The sequence below is a fragment of the Cebus imitator genome, unplaced genomic scaffold, assembly GCF_001604975.1.
Source record: "Cebus imitator isolate Cc_AM_T3 unplaced genomic scaffold, Cebus_imitator-1.0 Scaffold7, whole genome shotgun sequence".
NCBI lineage: Eukaryota > Metazoa > Chordata > Mammalia > Primates > Cebidae > Cebus > Cebus imitator.
The window spans coordinates 5,634,312-5,647,605 of NW_016107322.1; the positions used below are offsets into that span (position 1 = coordinate 5,634,312).

Genomic DNA, 13,294 nt, shown 5'->3' on the forward strand with positions numbered 1-13,294 from the left:
TTCTGGCTAGAATCCGGGGCACTGAGTCATTACTCTTTTTTTTTTTTTTTTTTTTNTTTTTTCTGATGGATTCTTAATCTGTTGCCTAGGCTGTGCAGAAGCATCATCTTGGCTCACTGAAACCTTTGCCTCCCAGGTTCATGTGATTCTTGTCTCAGTCTCCTGGAGTTATTACACTTACATTCACTATTTTATTATTATATCAGTAAACATCTTCTATTGGCCAACCATTGTGTTTATAATGATTATTATCTCTAATTTTCTCTGCAAACCAGACTTATAATTCGTGTTATTTCCATTTTTTATAGGCAAAAACTGAGGTGTTTAGTGATTTCTCCAAGTCCAGAAGGAAAGCATGTGTCTAAACTGAGATGATAATCCAGGCCCTCCAGGCTACAAAATAACTTTTCACTCCGTCAGAAGAAGTCTTCCAAACTATGTCCCACTTTCTTTAATGAATCCATTCAACAAATACTTATCAAATACTTCTTTTGTGCCCTAAATTCTTCTAGATTCTGGGGATAAGCAAAAGAGACAATGTCTTTGCTATTATGGGACTTACATTAGGAAAAAGACAATAAGCAAATACACATAAATAAACAAATATATAATGTGAGTAACAAGTCCCATGATGCTTAACAAATGAGGATAACGAGATGAGAGTAATGAATTGGAAGTAATGGTTGGGAGGTCAGATAAGGTCTTTCGGCGGAAGATGCTTAGTGGTAGCCTGAATGTAACAAAGAGAAACCTATGTGAAGGTTGAGTATTCTAGGCAGATAGAGTAAGTGTAAAGTGTCTGAGACTAGGAGGATTAAGGCATGTTAGAGGACTGTCTTCAAGGCCAGTGTGGCTAGGGCATGATATGCTAGTGGAGAGTGGTAGGAAATGAAGCCAGACACATAGGCAGAAGCTTCATAATGCAGACTCAGGTAGGCAAGGGTATGCAGTTAAAATTTTTTCTAATGAGAGACTATTGAAAGCTTTATCTAATTTGCATTTTTGAAAAATCATCTTAACTGGTGTGAGCAAAATTAACTCTAGGGGGAGAAGACTGGAAACAGAAATATCATTTAGAGGGTTATTGCAGCAGATGACAGTGGCTCTAGGAAAAGCGGTAGCTCTGGGGTAGGGAGAACTGACTGTACTGGAACAGAGTTGAAAGTCAAGTTGGCAAGACTTGCTGACAGAAAGAATGTGGGTGTCAGAAAAAAAGAGAAATGTATCACACCTAGGTTTTACACTTGAGATACTGGGTGAGTGTTGCTGCCATTTACAGAGACGGGAAATTGGAAAGGAGCAGGATTTCAGGGGTAGATGAGTGGGAAACTATGAGGCCTGTTTCACACGTTATTGCATTTTGTTTTTAAGACAGAGTCTCACTCTGTGGCCCAGGCTGGAGTGCAGTGGTACGACCTTGGCTCACTGCAACCTCTGCTTCCCAGGTTCATGTGATACTCCTGCCTCAGCCTCCCAAGTAGCTGGGCACAGGCCAGAATGTCTGGCTAATTTTTTGTATTTTTAGTAGAGACGGGGTTTCACCATGTTAGCCAGGATAATCAGGATCTGCTGACCTCGTGATCCACTGCCTCAGCCTCCCAAAGTTCTGGGATTACAGGCGTGAGCCACCATGCCTGGCCTATGTTATTGCTTCTTATGATATTTTGTACATCTCTTTCCCATTGTGAATATATAATGTTTTAGTCTACATCAAAAAAGATCTAAAAGATGTTGGCAGATAAGTACCTCTCATGAATTTATACAAGACTTGAAAATAATGTTTCCCTACATATGTTCACTCACTCACCTGCCCAACATATTAAAGTGCCCCTATTGTTTTATATTATAGTTAAGTATTTATTCATTGAGACACATAATTTCATTTGGATCATAAAACCACTGATTAAGGTCAACCAGAGCACAAACATGCAATGAATGTTAGTCTTTTTTTTTTTTTTTTTTTTTGCTCTAGATAACCCCCATGATGCCCTGGGGCAATTTTTTGTGGGTCCATTTTCTCCAAGTATTTTTCCATGGTCCTGAGATTGTGAGCAGAGATATAGAGTTCTCTGGAATTTTTTTTTTCCTCTGTTGGTTTGTCTGTCTCTTTCTTTTAAAACCATTCACAAATCACATTTCCTCCAAAAATCTTTCTCTGATTGCTCCAGGCTACATAGAAAAAAAAAATTCTCTTTTGAATTTCTGAAGAGGGTATGGTTTGCATCACTTCCTTAGCACTTAGAACTGACTTAAAATTCTTAGTTTTCCTTGTATTTCAAGATGATTTCTACCTAGCTGTATTGCAAATTGCTTAAGATAAAAAGTGGTCTTTTGTACACTTATGTCACTCTCTGCTGAACATAGAGCTCACATAAGACAACTTTGATTGGTTTTTGATGATAAGAGAAAAACAGAAAACCTACCTTCCAAAATTTAGAAAGTGAGTAAAACAGTAGAGTTGTTCAGGGACTTTTTGCATATATTTGTGAAATCTGGAAGAAACATTCCAGGTACTCTAATAACACAGGTTTTTTTTTCTTTTTTCTTGCATTTGAAACTTAGCAGTTAAACTGCTACTTGCTAAAATAAAAACAGACAGATAGATAAACAGAGGACCAAAACAGACATCTATGCCTATCAGTGACATTCTTTTGTTAACTAGTTTGTACTTTTGTGATTATATTTTGCCTAGTTACCTTTATCTGTTTTTAATGATACCAAGCATTCCATTGACTTATTTTACTCATAAGCAATGATAATTTGCATGAGTATAAAAATGGGACAAGATAGTGGAGTTTTCCACCAACCATGTTAGAGACTCCTGATTCCTATTCACTTGACTGGAAATTCAGGTGATAATTATCTGGTGATAATCATTAGGATTAATGTATAAAATTTATTTTGATTTTATAAACTGTAATGGTCATATACACACTAATATGATTTCCTGAATTAACTATTCCACTGGGAAGAAAATGTTTTGACCAGTTAACAAGTATATATGTCCTCTATTTATCCATGGTAGGTTTCTTTTTTCTATTGTTGATTTTCTTGTAAATTTGATTATGTGAGAGTTAATCCTCAAGGACTTTTATCAGCCTTGAGTACAATAACCAAATAGGCTTTCTGACCAAATGCAACAGAGTCAGGGAACATTTGGACTCGGCTTAGCCCAAAACAGTGAGCTTTTCTCTTTATGAACCTGCTTGAATGAATAAAACATAGATAATATAACATGACAGGAAACAAGCCAAGAAGTACTTGTCTATATTTGAAGCCATCTTTAGTTATGGGTAAGCACTCCAAAATTATTTTTTCCCAAGTGACAGGTGAAAGCAACATGGCTTTGTTGCTTTACCTCTATTCTCACTGACCAACTTGCCCAGATAATTCCACTTCCCTTTCCCACACTCTTAATTCAATCTGTTACAAGTCAGTCTTTTAGAAAGCTTACTGTGCCTGGTGGCCAGAGACAAATTTGGTTCAATATTCAACTATGTAATTCAAGTGATAGCCAAAAGGCTGACATTATATTCATTAATGACTGAAAACAAAACACAACAAAACAAAAAACCCATGAGATAAATCAGATTTTGATGAGAGAGGAGGTAAAATACTTCAGTGGGAATATAGTGAGAAGGTTGATCCACATGAAGAATTTCTTGGTTTCATTCTGGATATCTTTTTCAATGTGTGATTTGAGGGTATATCTTCTATTCCTAGCAGAATATTGTTCAAACTTACACTACCAAAACAGCTTGTCAAATTCCTATGTGTAGCAGACACCAGTTATTCTCAAAAAGAATCTTACTCAGAAAATAAGCTTGGATATACCTTCTTCTAGTATAAAAATTATGAGAATATTAATGATCTGAGGAGAAACAGAAAAACAGGGCCCCAACTCTTTCCTCTAGAGTAACAGACCTCAATAAAGAGAAAATTATCAACACATAGTTATAAAACATTCAAATTCCTCCTCATGTTCAGAATCCATAATTAGGACATCTGCATTTGAGAAGATGAAATTTAACTCATCATGTGTTAAAAACATCTTCAGATATGGCATATAGATTTCAAGCATACATTGGCCTCCTCCAAGGTGCCAGCTACCATGGGCAGAAAGATAAGACAAGGAACTCTGCCCTGCAAACTCTAAGACAAGATGATAGGGTTGACCCTCAGTAAGGCATCTAAAGGCCTCCACAGGGAAAAGACCTTTCCTAAACTTCCTCTTAGATTTAAGCTCTCATAGCTTTTCTGGGCCTCCGGACCTTCAACTGTGAAAGCACAGAGATGAAGTGCGTGACCACTAAGATTCATACCATATTCAAAACTCCAATGTTAGCATTCTAAAGAGTTGCCAACACAAATAGAGGGGAAGAGATGAGTAAGGTTTGAAAAGTAAGACAGAGAGATATTCAGAGAGAATGAGCCAATAGAGAGAATGGACTTTATTGAATCAGAGTCTCATTTGGAGAATATCAACTTGAAGTTGTCTTAGGTTGAAACTTTAACAAAAAAAGATATTAACAAATACTTTGATATTTCAAAAGAATAATCTATTTGAGATAAATGGTAGCAGACTGCTGAGGAAGTATTTCAAACCATGTTGCTATGGCCAGAAAGCCATGCAGGAAAGATATGAAGACAAAGACAGAGAGGCCAACGGAGGCAGATACTCGTCAGAATCCTGCAAACATAAAGATAGGCACACAATGATTACGAAACTTAACATAATCTTGTATATAGTTGATAAATTTGAAATTGTTTATATCTTGCCTGCAACAGAATGCCTAGAACATCTTGTTAGTTCAATAACGTAAAGTAGAGGTTTAAGTGTAAAAGAGAAGGAACTGCCAGGGTCTAAGTGATGACATCTTCCTTTAAATCCTCTTTGATGAACGAAAAATAAGAAACAAGAATATAGAAACCTTCTGTTTCTTGAGGGCACTAAGTATTGTCATCGTGATTACTTCAGACTTCCTTTATCATCTGCAATTGTCTTTTACTTTACAAAGCTTGTATTCTAACTGGAAAGAAAGCCTATAAAGAAATGGAGGGAGTGTAAATTAGTTCAACCATTATGGAAGACAGTGTGGCGATTCCTCAAGGACCTAGAAATAGAAATTCCATTTGACCCAGCAATCCCATTACTGGGTATATATCCAAAGGATTACAAATTGTTCTACTATAAGGACATGTGCACACGAATGTTCATTGCAGCACTGTTTACAATAGCAAAGACCTGGAACCAACCCAAATGCCCATCGACGATAGACTGGATAGGGAAAATGTGGCACATATACACTATGGAATATTATGCAGCCATCAAAAACGATGAGTTTGTAGGGTCCTTTGTAGGGACATGGATGAACCTGGAAACCATCATTCTCAGCAAACTGACAGAAAAGCAGAAGATCAAACACCGCATATTCTCACTCCTAGGTGGGTGTTGAACAATGAGAACACATGGACACAGGGAGGGGAGCACTACACACTGGGGTCAGTTGGGGGGAAATAGGGGAGGGATGGTGGGGGGTGGGGAGCTGGGGAGAGATAGCAAGGGGAGAAATGCCAGATGTAGGTGATGGGGAGGAAGGCAGCAAATCACACTGCCACGTGTATACCTATGCAACAATTTTACATGTTCTCCACATGTACCCCAAAACCTAAAGTGCAATAAAATAAATAAATGGGGAAAAAAAAAGAAACGGAATGTAAACAACAATAAAGTTTTTAATATTAACTACAGGCAGCAAAGAATTTTTAAAAAGAAAAACATATATCACTGGCAACTGGTGCTTAACTATCTCGTCAATTGCCATGAAAACAGATTTTTAAGAATTTAAGGGGAGGCAATATTGCCACCATGATTAGATTATGTGTTCTTCTGGAACTGAACACTGAAACTTACAATGTATTAGGTAAGATCCCAAACTAGAGCCTCTGTTTCTGTAAATTCTGTAAATCATAGTTACTTGTAATTTTTTAAAACCTACCTTATAGAATATTTAAAATTCCATCAGTTAGCTGTTGAATGTAGTACAACTTGGAAAGTTGCTTTTCAGTAGCACCTTCTTGGATCCAAGAGAGTGGAAAAGCACCCACACCCAGATTAGACCTGAACTAGCTCAAAGGATATGAGAACCACCAAACATACCACTGCAATTCCTACCCTAAAGGGAAAAACCATAAAACTATCCTGGGACATCAAGGAGTACTATTCATGCCCTCTATGAAATGAATAAAATGATTCAGGCTAATTCCCAGCACAAGCACACAGGTGTGTTCCTTACCCAGTAATACTTAATGAGTGCACAATGATGATGTGAGAGTATAGAAATTTATTCTCATTACATCTTCAGTCGAAGTGTTGGTAGTGTTTTTGTAAAGTATACATTAAGCAGTCTTAGCACACACAAAGTAGACAATCGAAAAAAATCATGTGAAATATTTAGGATACATCCTTTTCTTTTCCCAGACGTGCTCTAATTATGTCTTATGTTTGGATCATGTAAAAAAACTTCTTTATATACTACCTACGTCTTATGGATGTATTTTCCTTAAATAGATGTCAATTCTACTTGATGTATATCTGGTAAGCCTTGACTCATAATGATGGTTTTCTTTAAACATCCAATTTAAAAATGCAGAACCTCAGAAGGAAAAAGTAAAAATAGGCTGGGTGTGGTGGCTCATGCCTGTAATCCAGGCACTTTGGAGGCCAAGGCGGGAGGATCACTTGCGGTCAGGAGTTCAAGACCAGCCTGACCAACATGGTGAAACCCCGTCTTTAAAAATAAATAAATAAATAAAATAATAATAATAATAAAAAGAAAAAGTAAAAATAAAGAGAGTCAGGTCCCACCTCATATATATATGTATAGTTTTTAACAATACCTACATGGCATATACCAGCAGCATGAGATTTTTGTGTTTTCTACACTATTGAGTGGGTTACAATGTGGGTTTTCAGTTAAATCCCCACCCAAATCATTTCCAAGTGCTGTTTAATTTTTGAAAAATTAGTAACTAACTTCTTTAACTAGCAGCTGCTCTTTAATTTTAGGATCAAAGCACAATAGTTTAAAATCTTTGATAAATCTGGATTAAGACAGAACACACTGAGTGCCTTCCATAAATAAAATTTTAGGATAAGCTTTCAGTGACAATTATTATTATTATTTTTTTTAGTAAAATGACTGAAAAAAAAATCACACAGATTGGTAAATTAGCTTCTGTGAATTAGGATCTGGAAGATTTTTGACTCACAGTGGTAGGACCCAAGTGTATTATTTTTCTTTGCTTACATTCCTTTCCCAAATGACTGAGCAAGCTTATTATAGGGCCAAATTACTCAGTGTCAAAACCATAAAGGGGGATTCAGAATAAAACTAAATGTGTTGGATGTCTCCCATGGGCCAAGTACACAGGACAAGCATGGAGCAATCATTTCCATATTCTTAGTCTCATAATTCTCAGAGCAATGCTATTTATTCTTCCAATAATGAAATTAAGGTTTAAACTACAGGCTGCATGCATGTTTTTCAAGGTCACATATCAAGTATATAAGGGAGCCTGGACATTAACATATTGATCTAATATCAAAACTCCTGCTTATGTTTTTATTCCATACTGCCTTTTAGTGTGGATTAATTATCAGAAGCCATAACCTCGATTAGAAAATTATGAATGCTCAATTTGAATCTGGCATTGTTTGGAGAAGGACAAGGGAGTTTGCTTAACATATCCTGCTTTTATTATATGCAGTAGCTATTTTAATGTCTTTAAAAACACTGCACACATGAATTGTTACTTTTAGAGCCTCTCACATCCATGAATTCCCACTATCCTCGTTATAACGCTGGCAGCAAATAGAGGCAGCGATACAGTTAAGGAAAGATACGTCATCAACAGTAAGGATCAGAATTCATACCATCCTAAATTCTGAAATTTACTCACAATAGTACACTTCTTGATAACATAGGCAATGATTAGAATGAATTGTTTATAAACTAAAAAAAAAATGACATACTATTTTCATTTTATCAGCCTTAAAATCTATTTGCAAAAAGGTCAACCTAGAATCACAGTCTCATTAAAAAATGAGAAAAGAATTTCTCATTTTTGCAAACTTCAAAATGGCATAAGTTGGATTCAAGTGTCCCTCTATGTGGCTCATTTTTAATTATCTTGGGCTGGTAGAAGAGTGGTGTTAGCTCATAGGTCTTTGAAAATAAATCAACAATAATTAACCCCAACTTAAATTCTAGTAACCCATCTCATACATCAACAGAAGTACTCTGTGTATGTGAAAATATAAACATGGCATGTTTGACATTTTGGAGCGTCCTTAGAGAGACATTGATTTGTAATTCAGATCACATAGCATATTTGATTTCTCCCACTTGCCCATGCCCTTTCCCCATCCCTTCCCCCAAAATAAAACACAAAAGCTTTATCTGCAATGGATGGAGAGCAACCCAGGAATCTGTGCAGAGACTATCCATCACATTTCTGTCTTAATTGAATGACACCAGAATGAGATCGATAAAATGTAACAAGAGACAGCTTTGCATTTCCACACTCACTTATTCCCCCTCTCCATTACTCTCAGCCACCACCGTGACCAGAAAGCCCAAGTAAAAAACATGAACCCTGCTGCCAGACAAGCTGTTAGGATATGAATAAACTTGTCAGAGAAACAACAAAACTTAAAAACATTAGGAGGGAGCTAGGGAGACAAAAAGTTATTAAAGGAATATTGAACAGGCTTCTTAATAAAAGCAATTTCATAGACATATTCTCACTCCTAAATAACCTCCTCAAATGCAACGTTTCAGTTAAATAATCTCAGCAGCTTTCCCTATGTGCCCAAGATTACTTGAGACTGCATCAACGGCTCCTCAAACACAGATGTGGTGACAACTCAGCTCAAGCCTGCAAGTCCTACAGTAAATGTGGGGCAGCTGTGATATGTGCATGTCGAAGGTTCCCAAGATCTCCAATGCATTATTGATAACCTCATCACTCCGCTAAAAGCAAAAGCTGACATTGTTATAATCTCAACCTTCTCCTGAAGAGCTCTGGCTTTGCCCGGGTATTGATCACAGGAAGAAGTAAACGAAAGAGCAAAACAGCACATGTAAAATTCCAGAAGGTGAAGGTTTGCCTACACTCAGTATGAGTGTGTTAACCACAATCACATGGCCTGTTCTAGTGTGTTATACCTTCGATAGTTTACAATGTGGTCCTACTTCTAGGCTATATGTAGTAATAATTCATTTAATAATCCACATCTTGAGCTTATTACAAGTTATTATGGAACAAAAGTTTGTATTACAAAATAAAAATAAAAACAAACCTTCAATGTAGTTGTCTGAACGGCAGATTTTTTTCTTCCTTCCAGTAATTTTTTTCTTTATCATTTTGAAATTTAATTACATATAAGTGACTGTTCTTTCTTCATAACATATCATCTTTACATTGCATGTAACGTTCATGGAAAAATATGTGCCTACATAGATATTCTACATCACTTTATTCTTCTATTATTTTAAATAATAATGTAAGACTATGATACATATTAGTAACTGTTATTTTAAAAATTATATATTGGATAATATGACAAAATATAAATGTCACATTTTATCACAAGTAGTTCAAAGTGAAAATTAGAAGGTATATCCAAAGCATGATTTAGAGCTTGAATATTTTATATTTTCTATGTTCATACTTGGAGAAAAAATCTTAAGTAATCTATCTTTGCTACTAAAAAAAAAAAAAAAACAAACAAACAAAAAACAGTCTCTCGTGAAGCCTATGTTGGTAGGGACCTCCAAGGTTGTTGATGAATGCTAACAGCTCTAACAGAAAAACAAGAGAGAGACCATTATTTTCTTAGCTGATAGATGACTAAGTAGTTTGCAAAATGATCATTAGTGGCTGGTTGCTCCTGGATTCCAGAGCAAAAGAGCTTACATTTCAAACATTATTTATGACTGAAAACAACTCATCCTAAGACACTAAGAGCAAAATGTACAGTTTGGTTTCACCTGCAGACACTGGTCACCTGAAGCAGGAGCTGATGGCTGCCTGCCAGGTAAGACACATAGCATGCATCAGTGAACCTGTTTCATCCACTTTTGACTTGCTGGGCCTTGTATCTGATGTCATGTAAATTTGCCCCAGTTACAGACTGATATTGTCTACCATGGCATTAAGGCCCCAGAAAATGTGAATACAGTAAGAGTAGTTTTAAGTCTTTATACATGTATGCCTCTATTGTGAGACATAAGAAATTGTTAGTACATTCTAAAACAAGTAAAAACAAAACATATCACACTGTTTTATTATGCTTTACGCTTTTTAATGTAGTCATTGCTCACTTTCCCAGGTGCTTCAGGAGCTTAACCCCAGGGAAAAGACAAGTTTCATGGAATGTGAAACTTTTTTGAGCAACAGAAACTAAAACTATCTTGCATTAAATATTTTCTACATCTTATAATTTTTTATTTCATTTATTGCTCTTTGATTTAGTTGGTGGGCAGTCTATTCAGCAGTAAGAAGTCAGGCTATTTCTGCCATGCACAAACATGTCATTTAAAAAAACTCATGAAAATATTAAAAATGACAGCAGAATCAGTTAGCATTAGAGTGGGCTCTGGTCCTCTAAATGTGTGTGCACCTCACTGTGGGGGGATTTGATTAACCTGAAGTATGCCAAGTAAATCAGGGCCCAGGAGCTGGGTGCAACTGCTCCACAGAGTGAGTTCACACAGAGGACATAGCTTAGGCTGAGAGGTGGTTGTTGTTGTTGATGTTGTTGAATGTGGATTATTTTTAATTTTTAAAATGACACTATGCCTGATTAGGGGTATTGGCACAGCTTGGACTAATGAAGAAACTGATTACAATTATAAAGACTTCTGGGGCCAAAATAGTCAAACGTACTGCCTGCTACTCATGATGGCCCTAGCAGTGTCTATATGGTTGTCAAGTATGATCAAGTAAGAAGCAAACTAGACATATTATTTTTTTTTTCTATAGGATTTAGAGGCCCATGGAAGTGGCTCATAGTATTACTGGAATCCTACTTCTTTTCTGGTATTTTCCTTGAACAGTCAGAAAACTCAAGAAAGAGAAAATAACTCCATCTTATTGCATTCTCCAGCGTCTGTGATATGGCAGGATAAATCAGAGAAAAATTGTCTTCTCTAAGTAACTTTCACAATACTTTATCACTTTTAGAATTTGAAGTCAGTTTCAGACTTGTTATTTTTCGCATTTTATATATTTGAAACTGACAAAAAATCAGAAAACATATTGGAAATATACCAATAAGATGAAAAACAAACAAAGGTAAATTAACTTTGGGAAATTTATTTTTTAGTGCACACGCAAAAAAAAAAAAACAACCTTTGCTTAATCCTATGGGGTGACATATTGAAATGCAGCATCTAAACATAGTTTATGTTTGAGTTTTGTTCCGTAAGAGTATTTTTTGGGAGAAGTGCACTTACTACATGTTACAAAAGAGCCTGAATGGGTATTCAAATAACTGCTGTAATCAAAAGATTCTTTTTCTCAAGGAAACGACCACAGATTTTTATACTTATTTTTGCTTTGCTGTGGGCATTCTAGAATGATAGAAAGATTCTCATTTGTTTCCACATCCCCTGGCCCCCCGGAAGCTATTGAATTGTTCTGGTTTTATACAGTGTAGAACAATCCTGCAATAATAAAACATTTCAACTTTATACAAAAGGTGAAGCTTTCCATTTGAAGTTTCTCTTTAACAGGAAAAAAAAAATAGAGAAAATGGACTGACAGCTTTAGAAAATTCAAACAATTCCCCTTGCCAAGATACGTATTTTGTGAGTTTTCTTTAATTTCGGATTTGGTGCGTATGTTTCCTCTAACAATGAATGCTTTCAGTTTCACAGTTCAGTTTCTGCTCTCCCTACTCAAACCAATCTTAACCTTTTAATAGGCAATTATTTTTCTAATTGCTTTGTAAAAACTTTTTTCAGGATAATTGTGAGACACTCTGCTCTAAGTTATATATTACAGATGCATTTAAAACAGTGGGCTATAAACTGTAAAATGCACTTGATTGGTAAAAGCATCTTAGAATATGAAAGAGAAGCAATAAGACTATTCTTCAAAGTATTAGAAAACTTCTATAACTTACAAATTCATGAAAATCATAGGGGAATCTGTTGAGAAGAATTCTTTTAAGGAAAAAAATGAGCAAAGCAGTATTGGCTGTGATTGTTTTAATGGAATAAGTACTGTTGTAATATTTTCTCCCATCGGCGTTAAACCTCACTTCACAAAACAGAATACCCTCCCATTGTTTTTTTTTTCTCTTTATAACCTATTACTTATATGGAACACATTTTTTTATGTTGGAAAAAAATACATAAAACCAAGCTTTCATGATCTCAACTGTTTTATATATATTCATTTGAAATACAATGTTTTGAAAAACATTCTCATGTGGCAAAATGAAACAGGAAAAACTGTTAAAAACAAGACCAAATAATATGCTATATCTTATGAGAATTTAACCAACAGGTATGAAAAGAAAAGCAATCCCATTCAGCTCTGTGATACCTCATAAAAGCGCTTTTAGCAATGCTAATTTTAGCATTACTTACACAAACAGAATAATAAAAATACATGTGGCTAAGCTGTTGAGATTTGTAATGATAATATTGCATAGATGATTCCAATACGATTCAATTCAAATCAGGAAAATTAGTTGATATCTCATGAAACAAACTAAATCAAATATAAAAGCTTCCTTCAATCTTGGTGTTTTAAAATTAATTTATGACAGGCTGTTTAAAAGACTTGTTTAATTATTAATTGAAATGTTTTATCTCATGGATCTCTTAAAAAGTTGCATTTGATATTATCTACCACTGACTAAACACAGAAGGTAAAATACACAACATGGCTGGGCCAATATTGCAAAGATCCTAATTAGTATCATGCTATAGAAAAACAATGAAGTGATTTTGTCACCAATTACTGACAATTAGCCTAAGTACAACAGTTAATTTCATGGAAATAAAACCACTATAAAATGAAAGGAACAAAACCTATCATAATTAATGGCATTTGCCTGCATTCCTCTACTGGTTATTTAATTAATGAACCATAAAAGTTTGAAGCAATTTGAACAGCTAAACACATATGCAAAATTCAAAAGCCTGTATATCTGGATTTTCTGAATTTTAAGTATCTGTGGAAACACGTATTTGAGCAGCAGAAATATGTATATCAA

General features: G+C 35.4%; 1 long non-coding RNA gene and 1 other non-coding gene across 2 annotated transcripts in view; one reads left to right on the forward strand and one right to left on the reverse strand.

Annotated features, from left to right (window-relative positions):
* LOC119472861 overlaps nucleotides 1–13,294 on the reverse strand; it is a 193,895-nt gene that overhangs the window by 92,227 nt on the left and 88,374 nt on the right. The window lies entirely within an intron of this gene.
* Nucleotides 9,807–9,879, forward strand: LOC119472995. The gene has a single exon (XR_005202162.1). It is a non-coding gene; the product is annotated as a small nucleolar RNA SNORD74 (small nucleolar RNA).